The sequence below is a fragment of the Triturus cristatus genome, chromosome 5_2, assembly GCF_964204655.1.
Source record: "Triturus cristatus chromosome 5_2, aTriCri1.1, whole genome shotgun sequence".
Lineage (NCBI taxonomy): Eukaryota > Metazoa > Chordata > Amphibia > Caudata > Salamandridae > Triturus > Triturus cristatus.
In genome coordinates this window covers 339,798,445-339,826,079 of record NC_140588.1, presented here as the reverse complement: position 1 = coordinate 339,826,079, position 27,635 = coordinate 339,798,445, and the positions used below count along the sequence as shown (strand labels likewise).

The 27,635-nt window shown below is 51.4% G+C and overlaps 1 protein-coding gene across 2 annotated transcripts in view; it reads right to left on the bottom strand.

Annotated features, from left to right (window-relative positions):
• The window catches only part of LOC146822961 (serpin B6-like), a 354,778-nt gene that overhangs the window by 273,989 nt on the left and 53,154 nt on the right, over window positions 1-27,635 (bottom strand). The window lies entirely within an intron of this gene.

The following is a 27,635-nucleotide window of genomic DNA, read 5'->3' as shown; positions in this document are numbered from 1 at the left end:
CAAATCAGTCTTGACCCTGTGCCTCATGGGAACAGTCCAGCCCGAACTGCCAAGCCAGGTCCTCCCTGGACTGGAAACAAGCATCCTAGGACCGGTTTCGGGGTTTCACCCCTCTGATTCCAGTGGCATGGAGAGCAAGGGACCCACGTCTGGGCATACCCTTCCCACTCAGGGTGACAAATGCAAAAACAACAATTGATGGACAGAATGCAGAACAATGTCATACATTCACCCCAGTACGGAGATCTGGGCCTAAATCCATCGTTTTTTTGCTCACCATGCCGTTCCAGTTTGAACCCAGCCATATGCAAATCAGTCTTGACCCTGTGCCTCATGGGAACAGTCCAGCCCGAACTGCCAAGCCAGGTCCTCACTGGACTGGAAACAAGCATCCTAGGACCGGTTTCGGGGTTTCACCCCTCTTCAGCCAGGATAGCTTGATTCCAGTGGCATGGAGAGCAAGGGACCCACGTCTGGGCATACCCTTCCCACTCAGGGTGACAAATGCAAAAACAACAATTGATGGACAGAATGCAGAACAATGTCATACATTCACCCCAGTACAGAGATCTGGGCCTAAATCCATCGTTTTTTTGCTCACCATGCCGTTCCAGTTTGAACCCAGCCATATGCAAATCAGTCTTGACCCTGTGCCTCATGGGAACAGTCCAGCCCCAACTGCCAAGCCAGGTCCTCCCTGGACTGGAAACAAGCATCCTAGGACCGGTTTCGGGGTTTCACCCCTCTTCAGCCAGGATAGCTTGATTCCAGTGGCATGGAGAGCAAGGGACCCACGTCTGGGCATACCCTTCCCACTCAGGGTGACAAATGCAAAAACAACAATTGATGGACAGAATGCAGAACAATGTCATACATTCACCCCAGTACAGAGATCTGGGCCTAAATCCATCGTTTTTTTGCTCACCATGCCGTTCCAGTTTGAACCCAGCCATATGCAAATCAGTCTTGACCCTGTGCCTCATGGGAACAGTCCAGCCCGAACTGCCAAGCCAGGTCCTCCCTGGACTGGAAACAAGCATCCTAGGACCGGTTTCGGGGTTTCACCCCTCTTCAGCCAGGATAGCTTGATTCCAGTGGCATGGAGAGCAAGGGACCCACGTCTGGGCATACCCTTCCCAATCAGGGTGACAAATGCAAAAACAACAATTGATGGACAGAATGCAGAACAATGTCATACATTCACCCCAGTACAGAGATCTGGGCCTAAATCCATCGTTTTTTTGCTCACCATGCCGTTCCAGTTTGAACCCAGCCATATGCAAATCAGTCTTGACCCTGTGCCTCATGGGAACAGTCCAGACCGAACTGCCAAGCCAGGTCCTCCCTGGACTGGAAACAAGCATCCTAGGACCGGTTTCGGGGTTTCACCCCTCTTCAGCCAGGATAGCTTGATTCCAGTGGCATGGAGAGCAAGGGACCCACGTCTGGGCATACCCTTCCCACTCAGGGTGACAAATGCAAAAACAACAATTGATGTACAGAATGCAGAACAATGTCATACATTTACCCCAGTACAGAGATCTGGGCCTAAATCCATCGTTTTTTTGCTCACCATGCCGTTCCAGTTTGAACCCAGCCACATGCAAATCAGTCTTGACCCTGTGCCTCATGGGAACAGTCCAGCCCGAACTGCCAAGCCAGGTCCTCCCTGGACTGGAAACAAGAATCCTAGGACCGGTTTCGGGGTTTCACCCCTCTTCAGCCAGGATAGCTTGATTCCAGTGGCATGGAGAGCAAGGGACCCACGTCTGGGCATACCCTTCCCACTCAGGGTGACAAATGCAAAAACAACAATTGATGGACAGAATGCAGAACAATGTCATACATTCACCCCAGTACAGAGATCTGGGCCTAAATCCATCGTTTTTTTGCTCACCATGCCGTTCCAGTTTGAACCCAGCCATATGCAAATCAGTCTTGACCCTGTGCCTCATGGGAACAGTCCAGCCCGAACTGCCAAGCCAGGTCCTCCCTGGACTGGAAACAAGCATCCTAGGACCGGTTTCGGGGTTTCACCCCTCTTCAGCCAGGATAGCTTGATTCCAGTGGCATGGAGAGCAAGGGACCCACGTCTGGGCATACCCTTCCCACTCAGGGTGACAAATGCAAAAACAACAATTGATGGACAGAATGCAGAACAATGTCATACATTCACCCCAGTACAGAGATCTGGGCCTAAATCCATCGTTTTTTTGCTCCCCATGCCGTTCCAGTTTGAACCCAGCCATATGCAAATCAGTCTTGACCCTGTGCCTCATGGGAACAGTCCAGCCCCAACTGCCAAGCCAGGTCCTCCCTGGACTGGAAACAAGCATCCTAGGACCGGTTTCGGGGTTTCACCCCTCTTCAGCCAGGATAGCTTGATTCCAGTGGCATGGAGAGCAAGGGACCCACGTCTGGGCATACCCTTCCCACTCAGGGTGACAAATGCAAAAACAAAATTTGATTGACAGAATGCAGAACAATGTCATACATTCACCCCAGTACAGAGATCGGGGCCTAAATCCATCGTTTTTTTTGCTCACCATGCCGTTCCAGTTTGAACCCAGCCATATGCAAATCAGTCTTGACCCTGTGCCTCATGGGAACAGTCCAGCCCGAACTGCCAAGCCAGGTCCTCCCTGGACTGGAAACAAGCATCCTAGGACCGGTTTCGGGGTTTCACCCCTCTTCAGCCAGGATAGCTTGATTCCAGTGGCATGGAGAGCAAGGGACCCACGTCTGGGCATACCCTTCCCACTCAGGGTGACAAATGCAAAAACAACAATTGATGGACAGAATGCAGAACAATGTCATACATTCACCCCAGTACAGAGATCTGGGCCTAAATCCATCGTTTTTTTGCTCACCATGCCGTTCCAGTTTGAACCCAGCCATATGCAAATCAGTCTTGACCCTGTGCCTCATGGGAACAGTCCAGCCCGAACTGCCAAGCCAGGTCCTCCCTGGACTGGAAACAAGCATCCTAGGACCGGTTTCGGGGTTTCACCCCTCTTCAGCCAGGATAGCTTGATTCCAGTGGCATGGAGAGCAAGGGACCCACGTCTGGGCATACCCTTCCCACTCAGGGTGACAAATGCAAAAACAACAATTGATGGACAGAATGCAGAACAATGTCATACATTCACCCCAGTACAGAGATCTGGGCCTAAATCCATCGTTTTTTTGCTCACCATGCCGTTCCAGTTTGAACCCAGCCATATGCAAATCAGTCTTGACCCTGTGCCTCATGGGAACAGTCCAGCCCGAACTGCCAAGCCAGGTCCTCCCTGGACTGGAAACAAGCATCCTAGGACCGGTTTCGGGGTTTCACCCCTCTTCAGCCAGGATAGCTTGATTCCAGTGGCATGGAGAGCAAGGGACCCACGTCTGGGCATACCCTTCCCACTCAGGGTGACAAATGCAAAAACAACAATTGATGGACAGAATGCAGAACAATGTCATACATTCACCCCAGTACAGAGATCTGGGCCTAAATCCATCGTTTTTTTGCTCACCATGCCGTTCCAGTTTGAACCCAGCCATATGCAAATCAGTCTTGACCCTGTGCCTCATGGGAACAGTCCAGCCCGAACTGCCAAGCCAGGTCCTCCCTGGACTGGAAACAAGCATCCTAGGACCGGTTTCGGGGTTTCACCCCTCTTCAGCCAGGATAGCTTGATTCCAGTGGCATGGAGAGCAAGGGACCCACGTCTGGGCATACCCTTCCCACTCAGGGTGACAAATGCAAAAACAAAATTTGATTGACAGAATGCAGAACAATGTCATACATTCACCCCAGTACAGAGATCTGGGCCTAAATCCATCGTTTTTTTGCTCACCATGCCGTTCCAGTTTGAACCCAGCCATATGCAAATCAGTCTTGACCCTGTGCCTCATGGGAACAGTCCAGCCCGAACTGCCAAGCCAGGTCCTCCCTGGACTGGAAACAAGCATCCTAGGACCGGTTTCGGGGTTTCACCCCTCTTCAGCCAGGATAGCTTGATTCCAGTGGCATGGAGAGCAAGGGACCCACGTCTGGGCATACCCTTCCCACTCAGGGTGACAAATGCAAAAACAACAATTGATGGACAGAATGCAGAACAATGTCATACATTCACCCCAGTACAGAGATCTGGGCCTAAATCCATCGTTTTTTTGCTCACCATGCCGTTCCAGTTTGAACCCAGCCATATGCAAATCAGTCTTGACCCTGTGCCTCATGGGAACAGTCCAGCCCCAACTGCCAAGCCAGGTCCTCCCTGGACTGGAAACAAGCATCCTAGGACCGGTTTCGGGGTTTCACCCCTCTTCAGCCAGGATAGCTTGATTCCAGTGGCATGGAGAGCAAGGGACCCACGTCTGGGCATACCCTTCCCACTCAGGGTGACAAATGCAAAAACAAGAATTGATGGACAGAATGCAGAACAATGTCATACATTCACCCCAGTACAGAGATCTGGGCCTAAATCCATCGTTTTTTTGCTCACCATGCCGTTCCAGTTTGAACCCAGCCATATGCAAATCAGTCTTGACCCTGTGCCTCATGGGAACAGTCCAGCCCGAACTGCCAAGCCAGGTCCTCCCTGGACTGGAAACAAGCATCCTAGGACCGGTTTCGGGGTTTCACCCCTCTTCAGCCAGGATAGCTTGATTCCAGTGGCATGGAGAGCAAGGGACCCACGTCTGGGCATACCCTTCCCACTCAGGGTGACAAATGCAAAAACAACAATTGATGGACAGAATTCAGAACAATGTCATACATTCACCCCAGTACAGAGATCTGGGCCTAAATCCATCGTTTTTTTGCTCACCATGCCGTTCCAGTTTGAACCCAGCCATATGCAAATCAGTCTTGACCCTGTGCCTCATGGGAACAATCCAGCCCGAACTGCCCAGCCAGGTCCTCCCTGGACTGGAAACAAGCATCCTAGGACCGGTTTCGGGGTTTCACCCCTCTTCAGCCAGGATAGCTTGATTCCAGTGGCATGGAGAGCAAGGGACCCACGTCTGGGCATACCCTTCCCACTCAGGGTGACAAATGCAAAAACAACAATTGATGGACAGAATGCAGAACAATGTCATACATTCACCCCAGTACAGAGATCTGGGCCTAAATCCATCGTTTTTTTGCTCACCATGCCGTTCCAGTTTGAACCCAGCCATATGCAAATCAGTCTTGACCCTGTGCCTCATGGGAACAGTCCAGCCCGAACTGACAAGCCAGGTCCTCCCTGGACTGGAAACAAGCATCCTAGGACCGGTTTCAGGGTTTCACCCCTCTTCAGCCAGGATAGCTTGATTCCAGTGGCATGGAGAGCAAGGGACCCACGTCTGGGCATACCCTTCCCACTCAGGGTGACAAATGCAAAAACAACAATTGATGGACAGAATGCAGAACAATGTCATACATTCACCCCAGTACAGAGATCTGGGCCTAAATCCATCGTTTTTTTGCTCACCATGCCGTTCCAGTTTGAACCCAGCCATATGCAAATCAGTCTTGACCCTGTGCCTCATGGGAACAGTCCAGACCGAACTGCCAAGCCAGGTCCTCCCTGGACTGGAAACAAGCATCCTAGGACCGGTTTCGGGGTTTCACCCCTCTTCAGCCAGGATAGCTTGATTCCAGTGGCATGGAGAGCAAGGGACCCACGTCTGGGCATACCCTTCCCACTCAGGGTGACAAATGCAAAAACAACAATTGATGGACAGAATGCAGAACAATGTCATACATTCACCCCAGTACAGAGATCTGGGCCTAAATCCATCGTTTTTTTGCTCACCATGCCGTTCCAGTTTGAACCCAGCCATATGCAAATCAGTCTTGACCCTGTGCCTCATGGGAACAGTCCAGCCCCAACTGCCAAGCCAGGTCCTCCCTGGACTGGAAACAAGCATCCTAGGACCGGTTTCGGGGTTTCACCCCTCTTCAGCCAGGATAGCTTGATTCCAGTGGCATGGAGAGCAAGGGACCCACGTCTGGGCATACCCTTCCCACTCAGGGTGACAAATGCAAAAACAACAATTGATGGACAGAATGCAGAACAATGTCATACATTCACCCCAGTACAGAGATCTGGGCCTAAATCCATCGTTTTTTTGCTCACCATGCCGTTCCAGTTTGAACCCAGCCATATGCAAATCAGTCTTGACCCTGTGCCTCATGGGAACAGTCCAGCCCGAACTGCCAAGCCAGGTCCTCCCTGGACTGGAAACAAGCATCCTAGGACCGGTTTCGGGGTTTCACCCCTCTTCAGCCAGGATAGCTTGATTCCAGTGGCATGGAGAGCAAGGGACCCACGTCTGGGCATACCCTTCCCACTCAGGGTGACAAATGCAAAAACAACAATTGATGGACAGAATGCAGAACAATGTCATACATTCACCCCAGTACAGAGATCTGGGCCTAAATCCATCGTTTTTTTGCTCACCATGCCGTTTCAGTTTGAACCCAGCCATATGCAAATCAGTCTTGACCCTGTGCCTCATGGGAACAGTCCAGCCCGAACTGCCAAGCCAGGTCCTCCCTGGACTGGAAACAAGCATCCTAGGACCGGTTTCGGGGTTTCACCCCTCTGATTCCAGTGGCATGGAGAGCAAGGGACCCACGTCTGGGCATACCCTTCCCACTCAGGGTGACAAATGCAAAAACAACAATTGATGGACAGAATGCAGAACAATGTCATACATTCACCCCAGTACAGAGATCTGGGCCTAAATCCATCGTTTTTTTGCTCACCATGCCGTTCCAGTTTGAACCCAGCCATATGCAAATCAGTCTTGACCCTGTGCCTCATGGGAACAGTCCAGCCCGAACTGCCAAGCCAGGTCCTCCCTGGACTGGAAACAAGCATCCTAGGACCGGTTTCGGGGTTTCACCCCTCTTCAGCCAGGATAGCTTGATTCCAGTGGCATGGAGAGCAAGGGACCCACGTCTGGGCATACCCTTCCCACTCAGGGTGACAAATGCAAAAACAACAATTGATGGACAGAATGCAGAACAATGTCATACATTCACCCCAGTACAGAGATCTGGGCCTAAATCCATAGTTTTTTTGCTCACCATGCCGTTCCAGTTTGAACCCAGCCATATGCAAATCAGTCTTGACCCTGTGCCTCATGGGAACAGTCCAGCCCCAACTGCCAAGCCAGGTCCTCCCTGGACTGGAAACAAGCATCCTAGGACCGGTTTCGGGGTTTCACCCCTCTTCAGCCAGGATAGCTTGATTCCAGTGGCATGGAGAGCAAGGGACCCACGTCTGGGCATACCCTTCCCACTCAGGGTGACAAATGCAAAAACAACAATTGATGGACAGAATGCAGAACAATGTCATACATTCACCCCAGTACAGAGATCTGGGCCTAAATCCATCGTTTTTTTGCTCACCATGCCATTCCAGTTTGAACCCAGCCATATGCAAATCAGTCTTGACCCTGTGCCTCATGGGAACAGTCCAGCCCGAACTGCCAAGCCAGGTCCTCCCTGGACTGGAAACAAGCATTCTAGGACCGGTTTCGGGGTTTCACCCCTCTTCAGCCAGGATAGCTTGATTCCAGTGGCATGGAGAGCAAGGGACCCACGTCTGGGCATACCCTTCCCACTCAGGGTGACAAATGCAAAAACAACAATTGATGGACAGAATGCAGAACAATGTCATACATTCACCCCAGTACAGAGATCTGGGCCTAAATCCATCGTTTTTTTGCTCACCATGCCGTTCCAGTTTGAACCCAGCCATATGCAAATCAGTCTTGACCCTGTGCCTCATGGGAACAGTCCAGCCCCAACTGCCAAGCCAGGTCCTCCCTGGACTGGAAACAAGCATCCTAGGACCGGTTTCGGGGTTTCACCCCTCTTCAGCCAGGATAGCTTGATTCCAGTGGCATGGAGAGCAAGGGACCCACGTCTGGGCATACCCTATCCACTCAGGGTGACAAATGCAAAACAACAATTGATGGACAGAATGCAGAACAATGTCATACATTCATCCCAGTACAGAGATCTGGGCCTAAATCCATCGTTTTTTTGCTCACCATGCCGTTCCAGTTTGAACCCAGCAATATGCAAATCAGTCTTGACCCTGTGCCTCATGGGAACAGTCCAGCCCGAACTGCCAAGCCAGGTCCTCCCTGGACTGGAAACAAGCATCCTAGGACCGGTTTCGGGGTTTCACCCCTCTGATTCCAGTGGCATGGAGAGCAAGGGACCCACGTCTGGGCATACCCTTCCCACTCAGGGTGACAAATGCAAAAACAACAATTGATGGACAGAATGCAGAACAATGTCATACATTCACCCCAGTACGGAGATCTGGGCCTAAATCCATCGTTTTTTTGCTCACCATGCCGTTCCAGTTTGAACCCAGCCATATGCAAATCAGTCTTGACCCTGTGCCTCATGGGAACAGTCCAGCCCGAACTGCCAAGCCAGGTCCTCACTGGACTGGAAACAAGCATCCTAGGACCGGTTTCGGGGTTTCACCCCTCTTCAGCCAGGATAGCTTGATTCCAGTGGCATGGAGAGCAAGGGACCCACGTCTGGGCATACCCTTCCCACTCAGGGTGACAAATGCAAAAACAACAATTGATGGACAGAATGCAGAACAATGTCATACATTCACCCCAGTACAGAGATCTGGGCCTAAATCCATCGTTTTTTTGCTCACCATGCCGTTCCAGTTTGAACCCAGCCATATGCAAATCAGTCTTGACCCTGTGCCTCATGGGAACAGTCCAGCCCCAACTGCCAAGCCAGGTCCTCCCTGGACTGGAAACAAGCATCCTAGGACCGGTTTCGGGGTTTCACCCCTCTTCAGCCAGGATAGCTTGATTCCAGTGGCATGGAGAGCAAGGGACCCACGTCTGGGCATACCCTTCCCACTCAGGGTGACAAATGCAAAAACAACAATTGATGGACAGAATGCAGAACAATGTCATACATTCACCCCAGTACAGAGATCTGGGCCTAAATCCATCGTTTTTTTGCTCACCATGCCGTTCCAGTTTGAACCCAGCCATATGCAAATCAGTCTTGACCCTGTGCCTCATGGGAACAGTCCAGCCCGAACTGCCAAGCCAGGTCCTCCCTGGACTGGAAACAAGAATCCTAGGACCGGTTTCGGGGTTTCACCCCTCTTCAGCCAGGATAGCTTGATTCCAGTGGCATGGAGAGCAAGGGACCCACGTCTGGGCATACCCTTCCCACTCAGGGTGACAAATGCAAAAACAACAATTGATGGACAGAATGCAGAACAATGTCATACATTCACCCCAGTACAGAGATCTGGGCCTAAATCCATCGTTTTTTTGCTCACCATGCCGTTCCAGTTTGAACCCAGCCATATGCAAATCAGTCTTGACCCTGTGCCTCATGGGAACAGTCCAGCCCGAACTGCCAAGCCAGGTCCTCCCTGGACTGGAAACAAGCATCCTAGGACCGGTTTCGGGGTTTCACCCCTCTTCAGCCAGGATAGCTTGATTCCAGTGGCATGGAGAGCAAGGGACCCACGTCTGGGCATACCCTTCCCACTCAGGGTGACAAATGCAAAAACAACAATTGATGGACAGAATGCAGAACAATGTCATACATTCACCCCAGTACAGAGATCTGGGCCTAAATCCATCGTTTTTTTGCTCCCCATGCCGTTCCAGTTTGAACCCAGCCATATGCAAATCAGTCTTGACCCTGTGCCTCATGGGAACAGTCCAGCCCCAACTGCCAAGCCAGGTCCTCCCTGGACGGGAAACAAGCATCCTAGGACCGGTTTCGGGGTTTCACCCCTCTTCAGCCAGGATAGCTTGATTCCAGTGGCATGGAGAGCAAGGGACCCACGTCTGGGCATACCCTTCCCACTCAGGGTGACAAATGCAAAAACAAAATTTGATTGACAGAATGCAGAACAATGTCATACATTCACCCCAGTACAGAGATCTGGGCCTAAATCCATCGTTTTTTTTGCTCACCATGCCGTTCCAGTTTGAACCCAGCCATATGCAAATCAGTCTTGACCCTGTGCCTCATGGGAACAGTCCAGCCCGAACTGCCAAGCCAGGTCCTCCCTGGACTGGAAACAAGCATCCTAGGACCGGTTTCGGGGTTTCACCCCTCTTCAGCCAGGATAGCTTGATTCCAGTGGCATGGAGAGCAAGGGACCCACGTCTGGGCATACCCTTCCCACTCAGGGTGACAAATGCAAAAACAACAATTGATGGACAGAATGCAGAACAATGTCATACATTCACCCCAGTACAGAGATCTGGGCCTAAATCCATCGTTTTTTTGCTCACCATGCCGTTCCAGTTTGAACCCAGCCATATGCAAATCAGTCTTGACCCTGTGCCTCATGGGAACAGTCCAGCCCGAACTGCCAAGCCAGGTCCTCCCTGGACTGGAAACAAGCATCCTAGGACCGGTTTCGGGGTTTCACCCCTCTTCAGCCAGGATAGCTTGATTCCAGTGGCATGGAGAGCAAGGGACCCACGTCTGGGCATACCCTTCCCACTCAGGGTGACAAATGCAAAAACAACAATTGATGGACAGAATGCAGAACAATGTCATACATTCACCCCAGTACAGAGATCTGGGCCTAAATCCATCGTTTTTTTGCTCACCATGCCGTTCCAGTTTGAACCCAGCCATATGCAAATCAGTCTTGACCCTGTGCCTCATGGGAACAGTCCAGCCCGAACTGCCAAGCCAGGTCCTCCCTGGACTGGAAACAAGCATCCTAGGACCGGTTTCGGGGTTTCACCCCTCTTCAGCCAGGATAGCTTGATTCCAGTGGCATGGAGAGCAAGGGACCCACGTCTGGGCATACCCTTCCCACTCAGGGTGACAAATGCAAAAACAACAATTGATGGACAGAATGCAGAACAATGTCATACATTCACCCCAGTACAGAGATCTGGGCCTAAATCCATTGTTTTTTTGCTCACCATGCCGTTCCAGTTTGAACCCAGCCATATGCAAATCAGTCTTGACCCTGTGCCTCATGGGAACAGTCCAGCCCGAACTGCCAAGCCAGGTCCTCCCTGGACTGGAAACAAGCATCCTAGGACCGGTTTCGGGGTTTCACCCCTCTTCAGCCAGGATAGCTTGATTCCAGTGGCATGGAGAGCAAGGGACCCACGTCTGGGCATACCCTTCCCACTCAGGGTGACAAATGCAAAAACAAAATTTGATTGACAGAATGCAGAACAATGTCATACATTCACCCCAGTACAGAGATCTGGGCCTAAATCCATCGTTTTTTTGCTCACCATGCCGTTCCAGTTTGAACCCAGCCATATGCAAATCAGTCTTGACCCTGTGCCTCATGGGAACAGTCCAGCCCGAACTGCCAAGCCAGGTCCTCCCTGGACTGGAAACAAGCATCCTAGGACCGGTTTCGGGGTTTCACCCCTCTTCAGCCAGGATAGCTTGATTCCAGTGGCATGGAGAGCAAGGGACCCACGTCTGGGCATACCCTTCCCACTCAGGGTGACAAATGCAAAAACAACAATTGATGGACAGAATGCAGAACAATGTCATACATTCACCCCAGTACAGAGATCTGGGCCTAAATCCATCGTTTTTTTGCTCACCATGCCGTTCCAGTTTGAACCCAGCCATATGCAAATCAGTCTTGACCCTGTGCCTCATGGGAACAGTCCAGCCCCAACTGCCAAGCCAGGTCCTCCCTGGACTGGAAACAAGCATCCTAGGACCGGTTTCGGGGTTTCACCCCTCTTCAGCCAGGATAGCTTGATTCCAGTGGCATGGAGAGCAAGGGACCCACGTCTGGGCATACCCTTCCCACTCAGGGTGACAAATGCAAAAACAAGAATTGATGGACAGAATGCAGAACAATGTCATACATTCACCCCAGTACAGAGATCTGGGCCTAAATCCATCGTTTTTTTGCTCACCATGCCGTTCCAGTTTGAACCCAGCCATATGCAAATCAGTCTTGACCCTGTGCCTCATGGGAACAGTCCAGCCCGAACTGCCAAGCCAGGTCCTCCCTGGACTGGAAACAAGCATCCTAGGACCGGTTTCGGGGTTTCACCCCTCTTCAGCCAGGATAGCTTGATTCCAGTGGCATGGAGAGCAAGGGACCCACGTCTGGGCATACCCTTCCCACTCAGGGTGACAAATGCAAAAACAACAATTGATGGACAGAATTCAGAACAATGTCATACATTCACCCCAGTACAGAGATCTGGGCCTAAATCCATCGTTTTTTTGCTCACCATGCCGTTCCAGTTTGAACCCAGCCATATGCAAATCAGTCTTGACCCTGTGCCTCATGGGAACAATCCAGCCCGAACTGCCCAGCCAGGTCCCCCTCTGGACTGGAAACAAGCATCCTAGGACCGGTTTCGGGGTTTCACCCCTCTTCAGCCAGGATAGCTTGATTCCAGTGGCATGGAGAGCAAGGGACCCACGTCTGGGCATACCCTTCCCACTCAGGGTGACAAATGCAAAAACAACAATTGATGGACAGAATGCAGAACAATGTCATACATTCACCCCAGTACAGAGATCTGGGCCTAAATCCATCGTTTTTTTGCTCACCATGCCGTTCCAGTTTGAACCCAGCCATATGCAAATCAGTCTTGACCCTGTGCCTCATGGGAACAGTCCAGCCCGAACTGACAAGCCAGGTCCTCCCTGGACTGGAAACAAGCATCCTAGGACCGGTTTCAGGGTTTCACCCCTCTTCAGCCAGGATAGCTTGATTCCAGTGGCATGGAGAGCAAGGGACCCACGTCTGGGCATACCCTTCCCACTCAGGGTGACAAATGCAAAAACAACAATTGATGGACAGAATGCAGAACAATGTCATACATTCACCCCAGTACAGAGATCTGGGCCTAAATCCATCGTTTTTTTGCTCACCATGCCGTTCCAGTTTGAACCCAGCCATATGCAAATCAGTCTTGACCCTGTGCCTCATGGGAACAGTCCAGACCGAACTGCCAAGCCAGGTCCTCCCTGGACTGGAAACAAGCATCCTAGGACCGGTTTCGGGGTTTCACCCCTCTTCAGCCAGGATAGCTTGATTCCAGTGGCATGGAGAGCAAGGGACCCACGTCTGGGCATACCCTTCCCACTCAGGGTGACAAATGCAAAAACAACAATTGATGGACAGAATGCAGAACAATGTCATACATTCACCCCAGTACAGAGATCTGGGCCTAAATCCATCGTTTTTTTGCTCACCATGCCGTTCCAGTTTGAACCCAGCCATATGCAAATCAGTCTTGACCCTGTGCCTCATGGGAACAGTCCAGCCCGAACTGCCAAGCCAGGTCCTCCCTGGACTGGAAACAAGCATCCTAGGACCGGTTTCGGGGTTTCACCCCTCTTCAGCCAGGATAGCTTGATTCCAGTGGCATGGAGAGCAAGGGACCCACGTCTGGGCATACCCTTCCCACTCAGGGTGACAAATGCAAAAACAACAATTGATGGACAGAATGCAGAACAATGTCATACATTCACCCCAGTACAGAGATCTGGGCCTAAATCCATCGTTTTTTTGCTCACCATGCCGTTCCAGTTTGAACCCAGCCATATGCAAATCAGTCTTGACCCTGTGCCTCATGGGAACAGTCCAGCCCGAACTGCCAAGCCAGGTCCTCCCTGGACTGGAAACAAGCATCCTAGGACCGGTTTCGGGGTTTCACCCCTCTTCAGCCAGGATAGCTTGATTCCAGTGGCATGGAGAGCAAGGGACCCACGTCTGGGCATACCCTTCCCACTCAGGGTGACAAATGCAAAAACAACAATTGATGGACAGAATGCAGAACAATGTCATACATTCACCCCAGTACAGAGATCTGGGCCTAAATCCATCGTTTTTTTGCTCACCATGCCGTTTCAGTTTGAACCCAGCCATATGCAAATCAGTCTTGACCCTGTGCCTCATGGGAACAGTCCAGCCCGAACTGCCAAGCCAGGTCCTCCCTGGACTGGAAACAAGCATCCTAGGACCGGTTTCGGGGTTTCACCCCTCTGATTCCAGTGGCATGGAGAGCAAGGGACCCACGTCTGGGCATACCCTTCCCACTCAGGGTGACAAATGCAAAAACAACAATTGATGGACAGAATGCAGAACAATGTCATACATTCACCCCAGTACAGAGATCTGGGCCTAAATCCATCGTTTTTTTGCTCACCATGCCGTTCCAGTTTGAACCCAGCCATATGCAAATCAGTCTTGACCCTGTGCCTCATGGGAACAGTCCAGCCCGAACTGCCAAGCCAGGTCCTCCCTGGACTGGAAACAAGCATCCTAGGACCGGTTTCGGGGTTTCACCCCTCTTCAGCCAGGATAGCTTGATTCCAGTGGCATGGAGAGCAAGGGACCCACGTCTGGGCATACCCTTCCCACTCAGGGTGACAAATGCAAAAACAACAATTGATGGACAGAATGCAGAACAATGTCATACATTCACCCCAGTACAGAGATCTGGGCCTAAATCCATAGTTTTTTTGCTCACCATGCCGTTCCAGTTTGAACCCAGCCATATGCAAATCAGTCTTGACCCTGTGCCTCATGGGAACAGTCCAGCCCGAACTGCCAAGCCAGGTCCTCCCTGGACTGGAAACAAGCATCCTAGGACCGGTTTCGGGGTTTCACCCCTCTTCAGCCAGGATAGCTTGATTCCAGTGGCATGGAGAGCAAGGGACCCACGTCTGGGCATACCCTTCCCACTCAGGGTGACAAATGCAAAAACAACAATTGATGGACAGAATGCAGAACAATGTCATACATTCACCCCAGTACAGAGATCTGGGCCTAAATCCATCGTTTTTTTGCTCACCATGCCGTTCCAGTTTGAACCCAGCCATATGCAAATCAGTCTTGACCCTGTGCCTCATGGGAACAGTCCAGCCCGAACTGCCAAGCCAGGTCCTCCCTGGACTGGAAACAAGCATTCTAGGACCGGTTTCGGGGTTTCACCCCTCTTCAGCCAGGATAGCTTGATTCCAGTGGCATGGAGAGCAAGGGACCCACGTCTGGGCATACCCTTCCCACTCAGGGTGACAAATGCAAAAACAACAATTGATGGACAGAATGCAGAACAATGTCATACATTCACCCCAGTACAGAGATCTGGGCCTAAATCCATCGTTGTTTTGCTCACCATGCCGTTCCAGTTTGAACCCAGCCATATGCAAATCAGTCTTGACCCTGTGCCTCATGGGAACAGTCCAGCCCCAACTGCCAAGCCAGGTCCTCCCTGGACTGGAAACAAGCATCCTAGGACCGGTTTCGGGGTTTCACCCCTCTTCAGCCAGGATAGCTTGATTCCAGTGGCATGGAGAGCAAGGGACCCACGTCTGGGCATACCCTATCCACTCAGGGTGACAAATGCAAAACAACAATTGATGGACAGAATGCAGAACAATGTCATACATTCATCCCAGTACAGAGATCTGGGGCTAAATCCATCGTTTTTTTGCTCACCATGCCGTTCCAGTTTGAACCCAGCAATATGCAAATCAGTCTTGACCCTGTGCCTCATGGGAACAGTCCAGCCCGAACTGCCAAGCCAGGTCCTCCCTGGACTGGAAACAAGCATCCTAGGACCGGTTTCGGGGTTTCACCCCTCTGATTCCAGTGGCATGGAGAGCAAGGGACCCACGTCTGGGCATACCCTTCCCACTCAGGGTGACAAATGCAAAAACAACAATTGATGGACAGAATGCAGAACAATGTCATACATTCACCCCAGTACGGAGATCTGGGCCTAAATCCATCGTTTTTTTGCTCACCATGCCGTTCCAGTTTGAACCCAGCCATATGCAAATCAGTCTTGACCCTGTGCCTCATGGGAACAGTCCAGCCCGAACTGCCAAGCCAGGTCCTCACTGGACTGGAAACAAGCATCCTAGGACCGGTTTCGGGGTTTCACCCCTCTTCAGCCAGGATAGCTTGATTCCAGTGGCATGGAGAGCAAGGGACCCACGTCTGGGCATACCCTTCCCACTCAGGGTGACAAATGCAAAAACAACAATTGATGGACAGAATGCAGAACAATGTCATACATTCACCCCAGTACAGAGATCTGGGCCTAAATCCATCGTTTTTTTGCTCACCATGCCGTTCCAGTTTGAACCCAGCCATATGCAAATCAGTCTTGACCCTGTGCCTCATGGGAACAGTCCAGCCCCAACTGCCAAGCCAGGTCCTCCCTGGACTGGAAACAAGCATCCTAGGACCGGTTTCGGGGTTTCACCCCTCTTCAGCCAGGATAGCTTGATTCCAGTGGCATGGAGAGCAAGGGACCCACGTCTGGGCATACCCTTCCCACTCAGGGTGACAAATGCAAAAACAACAATTGATGGACAGAATGCAGAACAATGTCATACATTCACCCCAGTACAGAGATCTGGGCCTAAATCCATCGTTTTTTTGCTCACCATGCCGTTCCAGTTTGAACCCAGCCATATGCAAATCAGTCTTGACCCTGTGCCTCATGGGAACAGTCCAGCCCGAACTGCCAAGCCAGGTCCTCCCTGGACTGGAAACAAGCATCCTAGGACCGGTTTCGGGGTTTCACCCCTCTTCAGCCAGGATAGCTTGATTCCAGTGGCATGGAGAGCAAGGGACCCACGTCTGGGCATACCCTTCCCAATCAGGGTGACAAATGCAAAAACAACAATTGATGGACAGAATGCAGAACAATGTCATACATTCACCCCAGTACAGAGATCTGGGCCTAAATCCATCGTTTTTTTGCTCACCATGCCGTTCCAGTTTGAACCCAGCCATATGCAAATCAGTCTTGACCCTGTGCCTCATGGGAACAGTCCAGACCGAACTGCCAAGCCAGGTCCTCCCTGGACTGGAAACAAGCATCCTAGGACCGGTTTTGGGGTTTCACCCCTCTTCAGCCAGGATAGCTTGATTCCAGTGGCATGGAGAGCAAGGGACCCACGTCTGGGCATACCCTTCCCACTCAGGGTGACAAATGCAAAAACAACAATTGATGGACAGAATGCAGAACAATGTCATACATTTACCCCAGTACAGAGATCTGGGCCTAAATCCATCGTTTTTTTGCTCACCATGCCGTTCCAGTTTGAACCCAGCCACATGCAAATCAGTCTTGACCCTGTGCCTCATGGGAACAGTCCAACCCGAACTGCCAAGCCAGGTCCTCCCTGGACTGGAAACAAGAATCCTAGGACCGGTTTCGGGGTTTCACCCCTCTTCAGCCAGGATAGCTTGATTCCAGTGGCATGGAGAGCAAGGGACCCACGTCTGGGCATACCCTTCCCACTCAGGGTGACAAATGCAAAAACAACAATTGATGGACAGAATGCAGAACAATGTCATACATTCACCCCAGTACAGAGATCTGGGCCTAAATCCATCGTTTTTTTGCTCACCATGCCGTTCCAGTTTGAACCCAGCCATATGCAAATCAGTCTTGACCCTGTGCCTCATGGGAACAGTCCAGCCCGAACTGCCAAGCCAGGTCCTCCCTGGACTGGAAACAAGCATCCTAGGACCGGTTTCGGGGTTTCACCCCTCTTCAGCCAGGAGAGCTTGATTCCAGTGGCATGGAGAGCAAGGGACCCACGTCTGGGCATACCCTTCCCACTCAGGGTGACAAATGCAAAAACAACAATTGATGGACAGAATGCAGAACAATGTCATACATTCACCCCAGTACAGAGATCTGGGCCTAAATCCATCGTTTTTTTGCTCACCATGCCGTTCCAGTTTGAACCCAGCCATATGCAAATCAGTCTTGACCCTGTGCCTCATGGGAACAGTCCAGCCCCAACTGCCAAGCCAGGTCCTCCCTGGACTGGAAACAAGCATCCTAGGACCGGTTTCGGGGTTTCACCCCTCTTCAGCCAGGATAGCTTGATTCCAGTGGCATGGAGAGCAAGGGACCCACGTCTGGGCATACCCTTCCCACTCAGGGTGACAAATGCAAAACAACAATTGATGGACAGAATGCAGAACAATGTCATACATTCATCCCAGTACAGAGATCTGGGCCTAAATCCATCGTTTTTTTGCTCACCATGCCGTTCCAGTTTGAACCCAGCCATATGCAAATCAGTCTTGACCCTGTGCCTCATGGGAACAGTCCAGCCCGAACTGCCAAGCCAGGTCCTCCCTGGACTGGAAACAAGCATCCTAGGACCGGTTTCGGGGTTTCACCCCTCTTCAGCCAGGATAGCTTGATTCCAGTGGCATGGAGAGCAAGGGACCCACGTCTGGGCATACCCTTCCCACTCAGGGTGACAAATGCAAAAACAACAATTGATGGACAGAATGCAGAACAATGTCATACATTCACCCCAGTACAGAGATCTGGGCCTAAATCCATCGTTTTTTTGCTCACCATGCCGTTCCAGTTTGAGCCCAGCCATATGCAAATCAGTCTTGACCCTGTGCCTCATGGGAACAGTCCAGCCCGAACTGCCAAGCCAGGTCCTCCCTGGACTGGAAACAAGCATCCTAGGACCGGTTTCGGGGTTTCACCCCTCTTCAGCCAGGATAGCTTGATTCCAGTGGCATGGAGAGCAAGGGACCCACGTCTGGGCATACCCTTCCCACTCAGGGTGACAAATGCAAAAACAACAATTGATGGACAGAATGCAGAACAATGTCATACATTCACCCCAGTACAGAGATCTGGGCCTAAATCCATCGTTTTTTTGCTCACCATGCCGTTCCAGTTTGAACCCAGCCATATGCAAATCAGTCTTGACCCTGTGCCTCATGGGAACAGTCCAGCCCGAACTGCCAAGCCAGGTCCTCCCTGGACTGGAAACAAGCATCCTAGGACCGGTTTCGGGGTTTCACCCCTCTTCAGCCAGGATAGCTTGATTCCAGCGGCATGGAGAGCAAGGGACCCACGTCTGGGCATACCCTTCCCACTCAGGGTGACAAATGCAAAAACAACAATTGATGGACAGAATGCAGAACAATGTCATACATTCACCCCAGTACAGAGATCTGGGCCTAAATCCATCGTTTTTTTGCTCACCATGCCGTTCCAGTTTGAACCCAGCCATATGCAAATCAGTCTTGACCCTGTGCCTCATGGGAACAGTCCAGCCCGAACTGCCAAGCCAGGTCCTCCCTGGACTGGAAACAAGCATCCTAGGACCGGTTTCGGGGTTTCACCCCTCTTCAGCCAGGATAGCTTGATTCCAGTGGCATGGAGAGCAAGGGACCCACGTCTGGGCATACCCTTCCCACTCAGGGTGACAAATGCAAAAACAACAATTGATGGACAGAATGCAGAACAATGTCATACATTCACCCCAGTACAGAGATCTGGGCCTAAATCCATCGTTTTTTTGCTCACCATGCCGTTCCAGTTTGAACCCAGCCATATGCAAATCAGTCTTGACCCTGTGCCTCATGGGAACAGTCCAGCCCGAACTGCCAAGCCAGGTCCTCCCTGGACTGGAAACAAGCATCCAAGGACCGGTTTCGGGGTTTCACCCCTCTTCAGCCAGGATAGCTTGATTCCAGTGGCATGGAGAGCAAGGGACCCACGTCTGGGCATACCCTTCCCACTCAGGGTGACAAATGCAAAAACAACAATTGATGGACAGAATGCAGAACAATGTCATACATTCACCCCAGTACAGAGATCTGGGCCTAAATCCATCGTTTTTTTGCTCACCATGCCGTTCCAGTTTGAACCCAGCCATATGCAAATCAGTCTTGACCCTGTGCCTCATGGGAACAGTCCAGCCCGAACTGCCAAGCCAGGTCCTCCCTGGACTGGAAACAAGCATCCTAGGACCGGTTTCGGGGTTTCACCCCTCTTCAGCCAGGATAGCTTGATTCCAGTGGCATGGAGAGCAAGGGACCCACGTCTGGGCATACCCTTCCCACTCAGGGTGACAAATGCAAAAACAACAATTGATGGACAGAATGCAGAACAATGTCATACATTCACCCCAGTACAGAGATCTGGGCCTAAATCCATCGTTTTTTTGCTCACCATGCCGTTCCAGTTTGAACCCAGCCATATGCAAATCAGTCTTGACCCTGTGCCTCATGGGAACAGTCCAGCCCGAACTGCCAAGCCAGGTCCTCCCTGGACTGGAAACAAGCATCCTAGGACCGGTTTCGAGGTTTCACCCCTCTTCAGCCAGGATAGCTTGATTCCAGTGGCATGGAGAGCAAGGGACCCACGTCTGGGCATACCCTTCCCACTCAGGGTGACAAATGCAAAAACAACAATTGATGGACAGAATGCAGAACAATGTCATACATTCACCCCAGTACAGAGATCTGGGCCTAAATCCATCGTTTTTTTGCTCACCATGCCGTTCCAGTTTGAACCCAGCCATATGCAAATCAGTCTTGACCCTGTGCCTCATGGGAACAGTCCAGCCCGAACTGACAAGCCAGGTCCTCCCTGGACTGGAAACAAGCATCCTAGGACCGGTTTCAGGGTTTCACCCCTCTTCAGCCAGGATAGCTTGATTCCAGTGGCATGGAGAGCAAGGGACCCACGTCTGGGCATACCCTTCCCACTCAGGGTGACAAATGCAAAAACAACAATTGATGGACAGAATGCAGAACAATGTCATACATTCACCCCAGTACAGAGATCTGGGCCTAAATCCATCGTTTTTTTGCTCACCATGCCGTTCCAGTTTGAACCCAGCCATATGCAAATCAGTCTTGACCCTGTGCCTCATGGGAACAGTCCAGACCGAACTGCCAAGCCAGGTCCTCCCTGGACTGGAAACAAGCATCCTAGGACCGGTTTCGGGGTTTCACCCCTCTTCAGCCAGGATAGCTTGATTCCAGTGGCATGGAGAGCAAGGGACCCACGTCTGGGCATACCCGTCCCACTCAGGGTGACAAATGCAAAAACAACAATTGATGGACAGAATGCAGAACAATGTCATACATTCACCCCAGTACAGAGATCTGGGCCTAAATCCATCGTTTTTTTGCTCACCATGCCGTTCCAGTTTGAACCCAGCCATATGCAAATCAGTCTTGACCCTGTGCCTCATGGGAACAGTCCAGCCCGAACTGCCAAGCCAGGTCCTCCCTGGACTGGAAACAAGCATCCTAGGACCGGTTTCGGGGTTTCACCCCTCTTCAGCCAGGATAGCTTGATTCCAGTGGCATGGAGAGCAAGGGACCCACGTCTGGGCATACCCTTCCCACTCAGGGTGACAAATGCAAAAACAACAATTGATGGACAGAATGCAGAACAATGTCATACATTCACCCCAGTACAGAGATCTGGGCCTAAATCTATCGTTTTTTTGCTCACCATGCCGTTCCAGTTTGAACCCAGCCATATGCAAATCAGTCTTGACCCTGTGCCTCATGGGAACAGTCCAGACCGAACTGCCAAGCCAGGTCCTCCCTGGACTGGAAACAAGCATCCTAGGACCGGTTTCGGGGTTTCACCCCTCTTCAGCCAGGATAGCTTGATTCCAGTGGCATGGAGAGCAAGGGACCCACGTCTGGGCATACCCTTCCCACTCAGGGTGACAAATGCAAAAACAACAATTGATGGACAGAATGCAGAACAATGTCATACATTCACCCCAGTACAGAGATCTGGGCCTAAATCCATAGTTTTTTTGCTCACCATGCCGTTCCAGTTTGAACCCAGCCATATGCAAATCAGTCTTGACCCTGTGCCTCATGGGAACAGTCCAGCCCGAACTGCCAAGCCAGGTCCTCCCTGGACTGGAAACAAGCATCCTAGGACCGGTTTCGGGGTTTCACCCCTCTTCAGCCAGGATAGCTTGATTCCAGTGGCATGGAGAGCAAGGGACCCACGTCTGGGCATACCCTTCCCACTCAGGGTGACAAATGCAAAAACAACAATTGATGGACAGAATGCAGAACAATGTCATACATTCACCCCAGTACAGAGATCTGGGCCTAAATCCATCGTTTTTTTGCTCACCATGCCGTTCCAGTTTGAACCCAGCCATATGCAAATCAGTCTTGACCCTGTGCCTCATGGGAACAGTCCAGCCCGAACTGCCAAGCCAGGTCCTCCCTGGACTGGAAACAAGCATTCTAGGACCGGTTTCGGGGTTTCACCCCTCTTCAGCCAGGATAGCTTGATTCCAGTGGCATGGAGAGCAAGGGACCCACGTCTGGGCATACCCTTCCCACTCAGGGTGACAAATGCAAAAACAACAATTGATTGACAGAATGCAGAACAATGTCATACATTCACCCCAGTACAGAGATCTGGGCCTAAATCCATCGTTTTTTTGCTCACCATGCCGTTCCAGTCTGAACCCAGCCATATGCAAATCAGTCTTGACCCTGTGCCTCATGGGAACAGTCCAGCCCCAACTGCCAAGCCAGGTCCTCCCTGGACTGGAAACAAGCATCCTAGGACCGGTTTCGGGGTTTCACCCCTCTTCAGCCAGGATAGCTTGATTCCAGTGGCATGGAGAGCAAGGGACCCACGTCTGGGCATACCATATCCACTCAGGGTGACAAATGCAAAACAACAATTGATGGACAGAATGCAGAACAATGTCATACATTCATCCCAGTACAGAGATCTGGGCCTAAATCCATCGTTTTTTTGCTCACCATGCCGTTCCAGTTTGAACCCAGCAATATGCAAATCAGTCTTGACCCTGTGCCTCATGGGAACAGTCCAGCCCGAACTGCCAAGCCAGGTCCTCCCTGGACTGGAAACAAGCATCCTAGGACCGGTTTCGGGGTTTCACCCCTCTTCAGCCAGGATAGCTTGATTCCAGTGGCATGGAGAGCAAGGGACCCACGTCTGGGCATACCCTTCCCACTCAGGGTGACAAATGCAAAAACAACAATTGATGGACAGAATGCAGAACAATGTCATACATTCACCCCAGTACGGAGATCTGGGCCTAAATCCATCGTTTTTTTGCTCACCATGCCGTTCCAGTTTGAACCCAGCCATATGCAAATCAGTCTTGACCCTGTGCCTCATGGGAACAGTCCAGCCCGAACTGCCAAGCCAGGTCCTCACTGGACTGGAAACAAGCATCCTAGGACCGGTTTCGGGGTTTCACCCCTCTTCAGCCAGGATAGCTTGATTCCAGTGGCATGGAGAGCAAGGGACCCACGTCTGGGCATACCCTTCCCACTCAGGGTGACAAATGCAAAAACAACAATTGATGGACAGAATGCAGAACAATGTCATACATTCACCCCAGTACAGAGATCTGGGCCTAAATCCATCGTTTTTTTGCTCACCATGCCGTTCCAGTTTGAACCCAGCCATATGCAAATCAGTCTTGACCCTGTGCCTCATGGGAACAGTCCAGCCCCAACTGCCAAGCCAGGTCCTCCCTGGACTGGAAACAAGCATCCTAGGACCGGTTTCGGGGTTTCACCCCTCTTCAGCCAGGATAGCTTGATTCCAGTGGCATGGAGAGCAAGGGACCCATGTCTGGGCATACCCTTCCCACTCAGGGTGACAAATGCAAAAACAACAATTGATGGACAGAATGCAGAACAATGTCATACATTCACCCCAGTACAGAGATCTGGGCCTAAATCCATCGTTTTTTTGCTCACCATGCCGTTCCAGTTTGAACCCAGCCATATGCAAATCAGTCTTGACCCTGTGCCTCATGGGAACAGTCCAGCCCGAACTGCCAAGCCAGGTCCTCCCTGGACTGGAAACAAGCATCCTAGGACCGGTTTCGGGGTTTCACCCTTCTTCAGCCAGGATAGCTTGATTCCAGTGGCATGGAGAGCAAGGGACCCACGTCTGGGCATACCCTTCCCAATCAGGGTGACAAATGCAAAAACAACAATTGATGGACAGAATGCAGAACAATGTCATACATTCACCCCAGTACAGAGATCTGGGCCTAAATCCATCGTTTTTTTGCTCACCATGCCGTTCCAGTTTGAACCCAGCCATATGCAAATCAGTCTTGACCCTGTGCCTCATGGGAACAGTCCAGACCGAACTGCCAAGCCAGGTCCTCCCTGGACTGGAAACAAGCATCCTAGGACCGGTTTCGGGGTTTCACCCCTCTTCAGCCAGGATAGCTTGATTCCAGTGGCATGGAGAGCAAGGGACCCACGTCTGGGCATACCCTTCCCACTCAGGGTGACAAATGCAAAAACAACAATTGATGGACAGAATGCAGAACAATGTCATACATTTACCCCAGTACAGAGATCTGGGCCTAAATCCATCGTTTTTTTGCTCACCATGCCGTTCCAGTTTGAACCCAGCCACATGCAAATCAGTCTTGACCCTGTGCCTCATGGGAACAGTCCAGCCCGAACTGCCAAGCCAGGTCCTCCCTGGACTGGAAACAAGAATCCTAGGACCGGTTTCGGGGTTTCACCCCTCTTCAGCCAGGATAGCTTGATTCCAGTGGCATGGAGAGCAAGGGACCCACGTCTGGGCATACCCTTCCCACTCAGGGTGACAAATGCAAAAACAACAATTGATGGACAGAATGCAGAACAATGTCATACATTCACCCCAGTACAGAGATCTGGGCCTAAATCCATCGTTTTTTTGCTCACCATGCCGTTCCAGTTTGAACCCAGCCATATGCAAATCAGTCTTGACCCTGTGCCTCATGGGAACAGTCCAGCCCGAACTGCCAAGCCAGGTCCTCCCTGGACTGGAAACAAGCATCCTAGGACCGGTTTCGGGGTTTCACCCCTCTTCAGCCAGGATAGCTTGATTCCAGTGGCATGGAGAGCAAGGGGCCCACGTCTGGGCATACCCTTCCCACTCAGGGTGACAAATGCAAAAACAACAATTGATGGACAGAATGCAGAACAATGTCATACATTCACCCCAGTACAGAGATCTGGGCCTAAATCCATCGTTTTTTTGCTCACCATGCCGTTCCAGTTTGAACCCAGCCATATGCAAATCAGTCTTGACCCTGTGCCTCATGGGAACAGTCCAGCCCGAACTGCCAAGCCAGGTCCTCCCTGGACTGGAAACAAGCATCCTAGGACCGGTTTCGGGGTTTCACCCCTCTTCAGCCAGGAGAGCTTGATTCCAGTGGCATGGAGAGCAAGGGACCCACGTCTGGGCATACCCTTCCCACTCAGGGTGACAAATGCAAAAACAACAATTGATGGACAGAATGCAGAACAATGTCATACATTCACCCCAGTACAGAGATCTGGGCCTAAATCCATCGTTTTTTTGCTCACCATGCCGTTCCAGTTTGAACCCAGCCATATGCAAATCAGTCTTGACCCTGTGCCTCATGGGAACAGTCCAGCCCCAACTGCCAAGCCAGGTCCTCCCTGGACTGGAAACAAGCATCCTAGGACCGGTTTCGGGGTTTCACCCCTCTTCAGCCAGGATAGCTTGATTCCAGTGGCATGGAGAGCAAGGGACCCACGTCTGGGCATACCCTTCCCACTCAGGGTGACAAATGCAAAACAACAATTGATGGACAGAATGCAGAACAATGTCATACATTCATCCCAGTACAGAGATCTGGGCCTAAATCCATCGTTTTTTTGCTCACCATGCCGTTCCAGTTTGAACCCAGCCATATGCAAATCAGTCTTGACCCTGTGCCTCATGGGAACAGTCCAGCCCGAACTGCCAAGCCAGGTCCTCCCTGGACTGGAAACAAGCATCCTAGGACCGGTTTCGGGGTTTCACCCCTCTTCAGCCAGGATAGCTTGATTCCAGTGGCATGGAGAGCAAGGGACCCACGTCTGGGCATACCCTTCCCACTCAGGGTGACAAATGCAAAAACAACAATTGATGGACAGAATGCAGAACAATGTCATACATTCACCCCAGTACAGAGATCTGGGCCTAAATCCATTGTTTTTTTGCTCACCATGCCGTTCCAGTTTGAGCCCAGCCATATGCAAATCAGTCTTGACCCTGTGCCTCATGGGAACAGTCCAGCCCGAACTGCCAAGCCAGGTCCTCCCTGGACTGGAAACAAGCATCCTAGGACCGGTTTCGGGGTTTCACCCCTCTTCAGCCAGGATAGCTTGATTCCAGTGGCATGGAGAGCAAGGGACCCACGTCTGGGCATACCCTTCCCACTCAGGGTGACAAATGCAAAAACAACAATTGATGGACAGAATGCAGAACAATGTCATACATTCACCCCAGTACAGAGATCTGGGCCTAAATCCATCGTTTTTTTGCTCACCATGCCGTTCCAGTTTGAACCCAGCCATATGCAAATCAGTCTTGACCCTGTGCCTCATGGGAACAGTCCAGCCCGAACTGCCAAGCCAGGTCCTCCCTGGACTGGAAACAAGCATCCTAGGACCGGTTTCGGGGTTTCACCCCTCTTCAGCCAGGATAGCTTGATTCCAGCGGCATGGAGAGCAAGGGACCCACGTCTGGGCATACCCTTCCCACTCAGGGTGACAAATGCAAAAACAACAATTGATGGACAGAATGCAGAACAATGTCATACATTCACCCCAGTACAGAGATCTGGGCCTAAATCCATCGTTTTTTTGCTCACCATGCCGTTCCAGTTTGAACCCAGCCATATGCAAATCAGTCTTGACCCTGTGCCTCATGGGAACAGTCCAGCCCGAACTGCCAAGCCAGGTCCTCCCTGGACTGGAAACAAGCATCCTAGGACCGGTTTCGGGGTTTCACCCCTCTTCAGCCAGGATAGCTTGATTCCAGTGGCATGGAGAGCAAGGGACCCACGTCTGGGCATACCCTTCCCACTCAGGGTGACAAATGCAAAAACAACAATTGATGGACAGAATGCAGAACAATGTCATACATTCACCCCAGTACAGAGATCTGGGCCTAAATCCATCGTTTTTTTGCTCACCATGCCGTTCCAGTTTGAACCCAGCCATATGCAAATCAGTCTTGACCCTGTGCCTCATGGGAACAGTCCAGCCCGAACTGCCAAGCCAGGTCCTCCCTGGACTGGAAACAAGCATCCAAGGACCGGTTTCGGGGTTTCACCCCTCTTCAGCCAGGATAGCTTGATTCCAGTGGCATGGAGAGCAAGGGACCCACGTCTGGGCATACCCTTCCCACTCAGGGTGACAAATGCAAAAACAACAATTGATGGACAGAATGCAGAACAATGTCATACATTCACCCCAGTACAGAGATCTGGGCCTAAATCCATCGTTTTTTTGCTCACCATGCCGTTCCAGTTTGAACCCAGCCATATGCAAATCAGTCTTGACCCTGTGCCTCATGGGAACAGTCCAGCCCGAACTGCCAAGCCAGGTCCTCCCTGGACTGGAAACAAGCATCCTAGGACCGGTTTCGGGGTTTCACCCCTCTTCAGCCAGGATAGCTTGATTCCAGTGGCATGGAGAGCAAGGGACCCACGTCTGGGCATACCCTTCCCACTCAGGGTGACAAATGCAAAAACAACAATTGATGGACAGAATGCAGAACAATGTCATACATTCACCCCAGTACAGAGATCTGGGCCTAAATCCATCGTTTTTTTGCTCACCATGCCGTTCCAGTTTGAACCCAGCCATATGCAAATCAGTCTTGACCCTGTGCCTCATGGGAACAGTCCAGCCCGAACTGCCAAGCCAGGTCCTCCCTGGACTGGAAACAAGCATCCTAGGACCGGTTTCGAGGTTTCACCCCTCTTCAGCCAGGATAGCTTGATTCCAGTGGCATGGAGAGCAAGGGACCCATGTCTGGGCATACCC